The 12,347-nt window shown below is 36.0% G+C and overlaps 1 pseudogene; it reads left to right on the forward strand.

The window, feature by feature from the left end:
- Positions 1-705: 705 nt before the first annotated feature.
- LOC137028133 (granzyme-like protein 1) lies at positions 706-9,507 on the forward strand (annotated as a pseudogene).
- Positions 9,508-12,347: the final 2,840 nt, after the last annotated feature.

Raw genomic sequence — 12,347 nt, forward strand, 5'->3', positions numbered from 1 at the left:
GACAGTTTATATTTTGGTCTAATCTGTTTTTCTGCATGTGCTTTATTTGTAAATAGAACTTGGTCTCTTTAAGTGCATTAAGCGTTTTCTTGAGAGGACATGAGAGGAAACCGTTTAAGATATAAATGTGTTGCGTTCATATTTTGGGCTCATTTGCGTACACAGTATGCTTTAATAAATATGTACAGAATTGTTTGTTTGTCACATGAAGCGTTTTTCTTGTTAAGCATTTGAATGTCCCGTCAAGTTCTGCTAATTCACGAGCGCAGTGAGAGTCAGACTTGCAAAGGTACTGTTAGTTATTAAACCAAACGAAATGAAAACATTCAAAAACACTTAGCAATGTCATTCTTTTATTGAGTGATAAGCAGTGGGTTTAATCAGTGCCATTAATAATAGATTTGCCATCCGGCGTCTTCTCGTCATCTCCTCGACCTGCTTCCCTTGGTGTTTTTACACATTTACATATCTTGTTTTCTCTCAGAACGATGATCCGATCACAATTATCGATGCAGCATTAATGACATACAATGGTGACATTTTTCACAATCATGACAGAAAACAAATTACTGCACTAAACTCAATAATGGAAAGGCTGCATGATCCAGTCAAGATGGCAGATAAACAAAGAAGTTACCCAGAACTCAATGCGGCGTGACGTCAGACTCATATCCCCAATAGAGAAAACCTTCTCAGAACAGCATCATGATCGTCTCTGTGCTTTTGCTAGTCACGCTGCTACCATATCCAACCCTTCCATGTAAGTCTGATGGAAAATAATGAACATCTATTGCATTACGTCTTCTACATTTACCATAAATGTGCACTTTTAATGTTATGTAATTATTAGCAGTGCTCTCACTGACTTCATCTTAAAGTCCATTTAATTCTAGTCTATTTCTCATTTAACCAACATACGTTAATTTCTCTCTCAGCATCTGTGAATGTGGGTATAGTGAACGGCGCAGAAGCTAGGCCTCATTCAAGACCCTACATGGTTTCTATACAGAGAAATAATGAACACATATGCGGTGGCTTCCTTGTGTCTGAACAGTTTGTCATGACGGCTGCACACTGCTTTACAGAGTGCGTTTTTTGATCGGTTCAGTAAAATTTCATTGTGAGTCAAAGAGTCCCAGACTGCTGCAAAAGGGTCTTCACTTGGTGTGACTACTTTCGAAATGACACCTATTGTACCGAACCTAGTGCATACCTGACTTCTAGGCAGTCCGCCAATTATTGTTTGCACCCAAAATGTATTTTCCTTAAACTAAAGCTAAAATTGAGCTATTTGTTTGTAACTTTACAATGGAAGCATCAAAACAAAGTTTGTTAATAAAATAATATGGTTGTAAATGCATATTGTTATAGATCAGGCCTGAAATGCAAGTCTCAGTTTTGATCAGACCTTATACCAATAAAATACATGTTTTCTTTCTCATTTTGACAGAAGCTGACAGTTGTGGTTGGAGCTCATGATCACAATCATGGTTCTAGTCGTATGGCTGTCAATTTCTACCACATCCACCCTGCATTTGAGTCTGAAAGTCTGCTAAATGTCATCATGCTACTTCAGGTAAATGACTCAGCTAGGTTTTGCATGGCAAAATGCAAGAAAACAATTGTTAACCATGTGAGGAATTAAAAGAAAAGTATCCTGAATGTCCTGATCCCCTAGGATTTGTTCAAATTGTTCACAAATTCAATTTGGTTTCATGTGATCGTAGAACTGGAATAAAAACTGCAGTCTCAAGCAATCATTTGAATAATTATACTTAAATTATAAAATACTAGCATACCTGAAAGTATATACCTGAAAGTATACAATGAATATTGTCATCCATTTTTTATTATGACATTTCTCAGCTTTAATCATTGAATTATGTGCTGTAGCTACATGTAAAGGTCAAAAAGAGCAAAAAAGTCAACTGGATATCCATATCTGAGAAAGATAAGGACATCAAGGCCAATGCCAAATGCAGTGTTGCAGGATGGGGAAGAAAAACCACCAATGGTACAGCCAGTGCTAAACTTATGGAGGTGGATGTCACAATCATTGATAAAAAAGCATGTCAGAAGTACTGGGGGAAACATTCTCCACCTCAAGGATGGTGTGTGCAGGTGGTCGTGGAGGATTCTGTCAGGTACAAAGTATATTCTAGACAAATCAAAAATAGTATAGCTGTTCAATTTTATTCACAGACTTTAACTTTTTCCACTTATCAGGGTGATTCTGGAGGACCTTTGGTGTGCAACAAAGTTTCCGTTGGTGTCGTTTCATTCACTCAGAAAAACAACTGTGACTCCCCTACACTACCCAATGTCTACACCAGGATCTCCAAATTTCTGCCTTGGATAAAATATATTTTTGGAGGTGTGAAGCAAGAGCTTGATTAATAAACATTTTATTTCCTTAAACACTCTTTTGATTGTATGTGTGGATTTTTGGAGATAATTTTAATTTGACATTGTGATCGATTTTTTAGATGTGACAAACATCAAACACTTTTTTCAGTGTAAAAATGGTTTCGACCCTTCTCAGAAGCTTTGTTTCCTGTGGGGGGCGATCTCATCACATGTGGTCAGACAATCTGTGTGAAACACTCTAGTTTACAAAAACATCTTAAATAAAAAATCGAATGACTGTGCAAGGACACGAGACTCACCATAGATTTGAAAAGGTCTATTCTTACTGGAAGCCCCTGAAAATGTACAAGTCAGTACAAACACCTATCATGACACTTAAACAGTAAAATAAATAAATAAATCTACCTAAAAAATTTGCTGGGTTATTTTTTAAACAGCCTGCTGGGTTCAGCCTGTTGGGTCATTTTGTTGGGTTATTTTCACATTGTTGTGTAACCCATGGGTTAAGTTTTACTGACAGCAGAAATAAAGCACCTCCTCACAAACTACCCAGCCTGCCGGGTTATAGTAACCCACTGTTGGTTTGCCAAACTGGATTAATCCGGATTTGTTAATCGATATTCATTTTGTCTCCTTTCATGTGAGAAAACTTCCTGAGGTGATCTTCCTAAATAAATACACGGTTTTCACTTACATACCAAACAATTACTGTATAGATGAAAAACATTTGTAGTTTTAACTTTTTAAATTACATTTAGCTACCATTGTTTGCTCTGCTAACATTATTTGACATCTGCTATGTTCGCTTGCATTGCAGACCAAGTGAGAAATTTGACGTGGCCATATTGAAGTGCCTTCTCCTGTTAAGCGAGTGTCACGACCAGTGTTGAGCATGTTACTTTAAAAAAGTAATTAGTTATAATTACTTCTCACAAATAGTAACTAAGTTACAATATTATACTAATTACCAGAGAGAGTAACTATTGCATTACTTTTTAGGGCCCAAGCCACTCAGGCACAGGGCCCTTTTGTTTTTCTAAGGAGAACTATTTTTTTTCCGTCATCGGGGGCTTTTTGGTGGCCTTAACATGCTCAAAAACTCTTAAAAATTGGCATACACATTGGAATCTGCGGCCATTAGGAGGACGCAAAGGATGGGACCGGGGCGTGGCAGTGGGGCTCAACAGCGAATGTTTGTATGAAACTCTGTACTCATATAGACCTCATCGGGCCAACTTTCATGCTCTAAGTTATACGCCAGCTCAACAGGAAGTCTGCTATTATGGGTTGTTTGAAAAACGTACGCTCTGGAATTTGATAAACTCCTCCTAGGTGATTAATCCGATCACCACCAAACTTAGTCAGAATGAAGTCAAGACTTTGAGGATGTAAAATTGTGAGCGGATTTTTGATATCTCGAACGGTTTGGCCATGGCGAGGTAACAAATGTATGACGAGAAAAGGGAAACAGGAAATGTGTTATAACCTCTGCATACATTGATTGATGTTTATGAAACTTCAGCTGTGTGCTCCTTGTAGGAAGCCGATCACATGGATGTGACTATTGTGAGTCAAAGTTATAGCGCCATCAACTGGCAGCAGGAAGTGTGTCACTTTCAAAAAGCTTTGAGATCACCCTCTTATTTTTACCCAATTTGCTTCAAACTTCAGAATAATTATAATAAGAATAAGAAAATAATAAGAAGAATAATTTCAAGACACAATGAATGCAGACCTTTGAAATGAATTGTGATTACTCAAACACTGTTGCCATGGCAACACATCAAACTTTAAAATTAGTGTTGGATGGTTTTGAGACTGTTAGCATGCTTCAAATTGTTTTAAACTCCACACACACATCAGAATTGCTATCCAGTAGACATGGACAAAGCCTTAGAAACGGGCAAGGAGGAGGGGTTCTATAGCACCACCTTATAGTGCAGTAAATGTGGAGAGAATTTGACATAGTCCTTTGATGTTTAACCATTTTAAATGCCTATTGCCTGTTGTGCACAGCTGCCCTGAAGCCACCGGGGTGGTGGTGCCACTGGGCTTGGGCCCACCATCGCTGCTTTAATATCGGGATGTCCCAAATATTAAATATGTTAAATGAATGAAACGGACATTTTATAGAATTTGCTCTTTTTTTAAAACGTACACTAATCTACACTATTTTAATGTAGCTGTGGGACAATGTGAGAGACACCTATCAAATTCAATATATTATTGTAAATATTAGCATTCCTATAGTGGAACAATAAAACACAATGGATGGTCTTGAACTTTTAATACACAAACCACAACTGGCCAACAAACAAATCCTAAAATGAATTATGCTTAATCCGACTCATGATCCGCTCTTGCTCACGACATGAAATTTCCCTGTACTTTACTATACATGTTGGTAGCCATTAAAGAAAATTTATTTAGTTTCATATTTATGTTTATAATGTTATTTTTTTAATGTCATCTATTTGATTATGAAAAGTGAACAGCATAAGAGTAAGACAGAATACATCATGCACAATATATCGGGAGACACAGCAAAATCCTCAGTGTTAAATTAACACCCCTCATTGTACATATGTGTCCACACTACAAGGTGTTAAAAGTAATATTGATGCAGTGTTAAATTTAATTAGATAATTAAGTGATTAAGTGATGAAGTGGTGACACCTGATCTTAATAAGCAGGATCATTGAAGGAAAGTGAAAAAAGAGGTTAATTAATGTATTATGTTTAATGTTTTTTTAAGTCACCATGATGGATTTGAGTGTTTGCTTTAGTTGGGCTCTTGACCCTTTACTTTTTAATATTAGGTTTTCTCTGGCGGCTTGAACTATGTGTTTGTACTTTGTAAAGCACATTAGTTGTGACAAGAGAAAATGTGATGACAATATTTTTTGATAATTAATAGTTTAAATCTCTGACTATATGCTTGATGTGTAACTTTAGTATTCGTGATTATAACCCTGTGATTTTACAGCTTGAGATCCAACAACAGTATGAACAATTTCAAAAATACATTGTGCACAGATCTGATTTAAAGGACTTAGAGGAGATAATCTCCATTATCTCATTAACTTCAACACTGTTTCATTGTTTCTTTTAACATTGTGGAGACTGCACTCATATAAACACTGAGCAGTGTTCACTGAGGATTTTGCTGTGTATGGTGTACATTTCAGCATCTATCCAGAGTTTTGTACCTGTAAATGTTTTTATTTTATTTTATTTTACATATAAACATGAAAAAGTTGGATATACTTTAGAGTAGACAATGTGCAGCATGCATGGCAGTACAGATTTACTGTCCTCTAAAACTAACTCTACATACAGACATTACTGTCTAAATAACTTGCAACAAATGTAAGAACACCTTAAGTGAACATGTCAAAACTGTTCAAAGTGTCAATATTTTTTGTGAGCACTATTGTCATCTAGCACTGCCTTAATCCTCCTGGGTATGAAATTCAACATTCAACACAAGGTCTCAACTTCTCTGGCCTGTTCCGAGTGGAAACCTCTCTATATGACCCTGGCTGCTGTGCTTTAACACAGTTTCATGGTGTTACCGATCTTCTTATAGCCTAGGCCATCGTTGTGGAGAGCAACAATTCTAATTCTCAAATCCTCAGAGAGTTCTTTGCCATGAGGTGCCATGTTGAATATCCAGTGGTCAGTATAAGAGAATTGTACTCAAAGCACCAAATTTTAACTGCTCTAATACAAGATCCACACATTTGTATGGTCATGTCAAGCAGAGAAAATCATGAACATGATGAATAGGACTTGTGGCTTTGCATGGTTAAACAACATACAGCTGTTATCACTTAGGGTGTACTTACTTTTGTTGGCTGTATGTTAAATTACTTTGAGGACAGTAAATCTAATCTAATATACAAGCAGCACATTGACTACTCTAAAAATATCCAAGTGTCATTTCTATAGTATTGTCCCTTGTGAAGATATACTAAAATGGTTTCTGAAATGTGAGGGGTGTACTCACTTTTCTGAGATACTGTATATAAAATCCCTTCACAACAAGAAGTTTCCTGGTTCAAGTCAAACTTAATTTGTTTTTTTACAAACACTACAGCTTACACTAGTTGCCTTTCCATTAATTTTCACATTCTGTGATCTTCACGTCTGCTTCCATGAGACGTGTGCTCTGTTGCCTTTCAAAGCTCAGTCTCCTCAAGGCTGTGACACTGCAAACAGAATCTGTTTTGATGTCTCTCTCTTGTGTTTGTATAATGTTAATCCTCCTGACATTCTTGTTTTGTTGGACATTTTTCACTAGCTGTGATACATTAACACAATCATCATTCAAAGACAGATTAAATTAATTTTAATCTCAAAAAATTATATTTCAGAACTTCTTTTATTCTTAGTAGCATAATGTCTGAAACTGACAAATGTTTCATGCTTATTTTTTAGGTTTTGTGCACAAAGCACAGCTATTAGTTTCCAATTTCTATGAAAGAAAGTCTTATTAGTATAATGAATAATACTGATTACTTAATTATGATATTGAATGATATAAGGCTTATATATAGCAGACTCACCTTTGTAACGGAACAAAACCAAACCAAACATCACTGAAATCTAAACAAAATGAAACCGACCGTAATCTTGTAACTGAACAAAACTGACCATCATTGAAATCTCATAATTAAACAAAACCAACAGTTTGAATAGTTTCAAACCGTCATTGAAATCTCAGTCATTGAGATCTTGTAACCAATCAAAACCAACTGAGATCCCGTAACTGAACAAAACCAGCCGTCATTAAAATCTCATAACAAAACTAAACCATCAACCAATGAGATCTTGTAATGAGAAGGAAAAAAACTGATTGTCATTGAGATCTAGTAAGGACTAAATTTAACCATCCTTGAAATTTGTTAAAGAAACAAAACCGACCGTCTTTGAAATCTCATAACGGAACAAAGGAACAAAACCTACCATCGTTGAGATCTCCTAAAGAAAAAAAGGTTGAACCACCGTAGTCACATTGACTATCTTCATGATGTCTTTACTACTTTTCTGGACCTTGAATGTGGTAATTTCGTTGCTTTCTATGGGAGATAAAAAAAATAAACATCTTAATTTAACAACCTAGTAGCTAACAGTAGGTCTGTCTTTAAAGGTTCAAAAGCAACAGATCTGCTCAGTTACTAGGCATTTACAAAGCTAGAAAAAATGTAATAAAGTAATAAAATGACAACAATAATATGTATGTGCATTTGTATATTTATTCACAAACAAGATTCGTTCAGACACCAGCAAAGATTTGTTCAGTAGATTCACAAGCAACGAAATGCTCTTTCACAGGCCGCACTGGAATGGTACCGGCTTGTGCTATAGTCAGTCTGTGGAGGCAGGAAAAGTTGTGCACATCAAAAGGAAGAGACTTTAGTGAAAAAAGATATGAGTCAGTGTAAGAAAGATTCATTCACTTAAAAAGATTCATTCAGCACATACACTGACTGATTGACCACAAACATGGAGCAGTTCCTAATAGTGATGCTGGCCTTAACAGATACCACTGCATACACACACAGAAGAGGAATATACTGTACGTTATATATAACTGTAAATGAAGATGATAATGGTGCTAGAGAAGCATATAGTACATGTAACATAGAGCTCAGGCTGCTCTGATTGACTTACTGCTGATATCAAGTGTTGTTTACATTTAAATCAGCCTCAACATTCTATGTCAGTCCAGCAGCTTGAGTTTATATTTGAAATCATCACAACTGTCCCTGAAGCCTTGAAGCCTGATCACACGCTACAAACTCTTCACAACTCTACTATCTGATAAGTTTCATCAGTTTGGGAAGTGTTTCTTCAGTCATCAGCATGGAGCAGCGTCGCCCGAGAAGAATCAGGACTCTTCCCACACACCTGAGAGGATTCTGGGTCTCTTCTGTTCAAGAGCGCTGTGAGCTTACACTCAAAAAAATAACTTGTTGGTCTAACTTAATTCAATTATGACACCTATTTCCACACAGTTGAACTGATTTATTTGAACTTAAGCTAGGTTAATTGTACTAATGAGTGAAATTCATCCTAATTGAATGAGATCACACCAGTTTCATTTGACGTATTCTGTGTATGTTTCCTGAACATAATTCATTCTTGTTGATCCAACCAGTGCTTTTTTTTTTTTTTTGTTACCATCATGGTGAAGATGTGCGCTTGTGCTTAGGTTTTGAGTAGCTGTTGTACACAGACATACATGTTTCATTACCATTGAGAGGGGAAAAGCTGATGACCATATGTAGACTGTGTAAAATTTGTGCTGGCCCTCCAAGTAATTTATTTATATTTCTATAAAAACTAAACTAAAATAACACTTATTCATATGCTAAATAACATTTATAGCATGCAAGTAATGATCAGATAAAGAACTTCTCATTACTGGCTTGAGCACAGTTAATGCTCGTTGAAAACAATATAAATTTGTTTTACATAGCCACCTAGAGCCTAACCACAAGGTCTACACTTCAGCATAATGGTAACCTCAAAAAATCGACATAACATAAACTATTTTAAATGTCAAATATAACTGAACTTCAAACTTTAAAAGGTATTTCCCTTTACTAAAAAACACATTAAACAGCACTTAAGTTCAACATTTACTGTCCCAATCTTTCCCTATGCAAAGCATGCTGGGAACTAGAAATCCACTGCCCAGGTTCAATCAATGCAACATAAATGATTCATGTAGTCCCAACACAAATGGTTTAGGTTGACCTAACATTTTGCAAGTTTAATTTCATTTAACATAATACAATTGAGTGCGAATGCCAATTAAGTAAAAAACTAAAGATTTGTGTTGGTTCAGCTTATTTTATTTAAATAAACTGAACAAGCAGCTAGAATCATTTTTTTGAGTGTACATGGCTGGCAGCTGTAAGCAGGTTGGATCACACTTACAGCTGCATCTCTGCCAAAGCTCAAACATCCAAAGGATTGGAAGAGCAAGTGCCCAAGTGCTACTTGAAGAACGCAGCTGTCCTTCCCGATGTCCGTCCAGCAGCGTCAGTGTCTTCGGAGGACGTGTGTCCAGCTCCTCTGTGTCAGCAGGAAGAGTCTGTCTCCATCCACGGCTACAGCACGCAGGGGTAACGTTACCAGGACATTTACCGCTCTGTGGCAGAGCCCATGATCAAGACACGCTTTGGTCGGCACCGTCCCTACAGCCTTGAGCTGGGACTGAAGATTAAGCAGCGCCTGTGGGAGACTCTCAAGCGCCCTTCACTGCTGGAGACAGAGCAGCCTGATGGACGCGTCCTCGTCACTGAGAGCTTCTCCACATCCAGCAGAAGCTTCGCTCCTCGTGTCCATGTGGACATCAGTGAAGAGCCGCTGCCAGAGGAACCACCAAGAAAGAAGCCCAGACACTGAGTCATCACAGCGGGGCTACGTATGTACATACTGTATATAGCTATAGAGTACCTTTATAGTTTTATGAGTACGTTTTCGTTTTTAAAGTTAAGTTTTAGTTTGAGTAAGTTTTTTTATTGTGTCAAGAACATTTTTAGCACATTGCTGTGTGGGTGAAAGGATGTTTTGGTGACTGTCAACACACTGATCTGCGGTTCTTCGAAGTCTTTTGCTACGTGCTTGTCGGGATGTTTCGGGTGGCTCTGGTGTTGACATGCGTTTGCCAAGGTTTTCTGAGCGGTTGTTATTGTGTTGCTGTGCGGTTTCTGGACTCTTCTGTGAGGTTTTTCGAGCATTGCTTCATGGTTGTTAGGAGGCTTTGTGTGGTTGGTTGATATGCGGTTGCTTTTAAAGAGTTAAGTTAGGGTAGGTTAGGGTCCCTCACACGGTTTGCAGCTTGACGTGCTGTGAGGGCTTGTGTTCATCAGTGATGCTGAGAGCTACGCCACTGCTACTGCACAGCTACTGCCAGGGTCACCCATAGTGGACAGGTCTCAGCTGAGATGCCAGACGAAGACAAACCACCTGATTCTGGACAGCAGAAGATTGGTCTGATGTTCCTGGCAGAAGATCAGAGTCTTGTGACAACAGCAACAACATGGAATGGAAGAAACTTCATGCTGATTATATTTGTGGAAGTCGCAGATGGATCGATGGAAGCAGAACGAGGAAACAAACTGCTTTAATATTGGTAAAGGTGTACGACAAGTCTGTGTTCCTTCTTCAATCCAATTTAATTACATTGTGCATAAAATAAAATGAAATAAAATAAAATAAAAAAAATTAAATTAAATTAAATTAAATTAAATAATAAAATAAAAATTACTTAAATGCTTGTATGCATAAAAACAAAACATGTCTGAAATCACTTCTAAACCTGAAACGATTTGCACATGATCATATAAATACTGGAGATTAGAGCAGTGAAAATGATTAATTTACTAAAATACAACAATTACTATTTATAACAGGTATCACAGGAATATTAACCTCATAAACCAGAAATTAATAAAACAGAAGCTCTGTAATGCGCTTATTTTGCTTCAATAATCAAAATCTGCATGTTAAACATAAAAACTATGAATAATTAAAATAATTAAAAATATTAAATTATTAAATAGTTAAACATTTTAATCATGCAAAATCACAGAAATTACTCTATATTTACTTAAATTCCCATTCAAATGCATTTATTTTCTTCTTAAGAAACAAAAATATGTTTTATTAAAATTTTTCAAAAAATACTTAAAATTAACTGTGAATTCACTAAAATTAACTTTTAAAATAAAAACGATATACTGAAAAACTAACTATCAAATACTGCTTTAGTTTAAGATTTTTCAATCTAAACTACAATCGAATCTCAAATCTCTCAAAATGTTGCTATTTGGCTGCAAAAAGTGTGAAAATAAAAATATACATTTTATTCAAGTTTTCATTTGTCTGAGTTTCATTTATAATGTCTGATTATATTTTAAGATATATTTAGGAAATATATTATTCTGATTGCCTCTAAAGGGATTGTTCACCCAACATAAAAGAAGATATTTTGAAAAATTGTGTGGTTTTTTTTGTTTGTTTTTCTGTTCATTTTAAGTTCATTTTATGTGGTCTAATGTTTTTTGGACCCCACTGACTTTCATTGTGTGGACACAAACAGTTGAAACATCTTCTTACATGTTTGGAACAACATGATGGTGAGTAAATGATGACAGAATATAAATTTTTGTCACTTAAATGTCTGTGAGCTTGATTTCCTGAAGGTGGTTTAAAGCGTGATCTGCTTTTGACTCTCAAAATGGATTCAGCAGTAAGTTTTGGACATGATATCGACCTGCAGCCAATGTTCCCTCTAATTTTTTTTCTCGCTGAGCAAAACTTTCCTCTGTTGAGCGCACATTTTGGCCACCTGAGCAAAAACATACTTTATATCAGACCTGTACAATGAATGTAAACAAAAAAATAATGGTTTTATCATGAAACTGTAACATTTAACTTTAATGTGTCATTTCTATTTTATTTGACCCTTGATGTAACTTAGTGATTTATTAAATAACCATCAAAACCATTATTAATAAACCATCAAAATGACATGTTTATTGCTTAATTTCTCAGATTTTATATACCAGGAGGTTAAGATTTTTTGTGGCAAGGAGCCCTAAACAATCCCCTTGTGAGCTGTGAGATCAATTTTTTATACATTATAATATAATACAATATAATATTTAAGTATTTAAACTGATATACAGTATTATATCCGTTTAAATGCTTACATTTGTTTTATTATATAGTGAAAACAAACTGAAGCATTTAAACTGATAGCTAAATATTTTTAAGAAAAGTGAACCCTAACTCGTTTATAGTTATCTAAACATCCCTGAAACCCACACCACCACCACACACAAAAATCTATTTAAACTGAGGTATATCACTGATGTATTTTTGAGTTTGCAAGCTACACCTGTGGTGGGTGTGTGATTGTAAATGTCTCAGTTTTGTTAGCATTCTGTGCCCATCATCCG

The sequence above is a fragment of the Chanodichthys erythropterus genome, chromosome 10 (assembly GCF_024489055.1).
Source record: "Chanodichthys erythropterus isolate Z2021 chromosome 10, ASM2448905v1, whole genome shotgun sequence".
Classification (NCBI taxonomy): Eukaryota; Metazoa; Chordata; class Actinopteri; order Cypriniformes; family Xenocyprididae; genus Chanodichthys; species Chanodichthys erythropterus.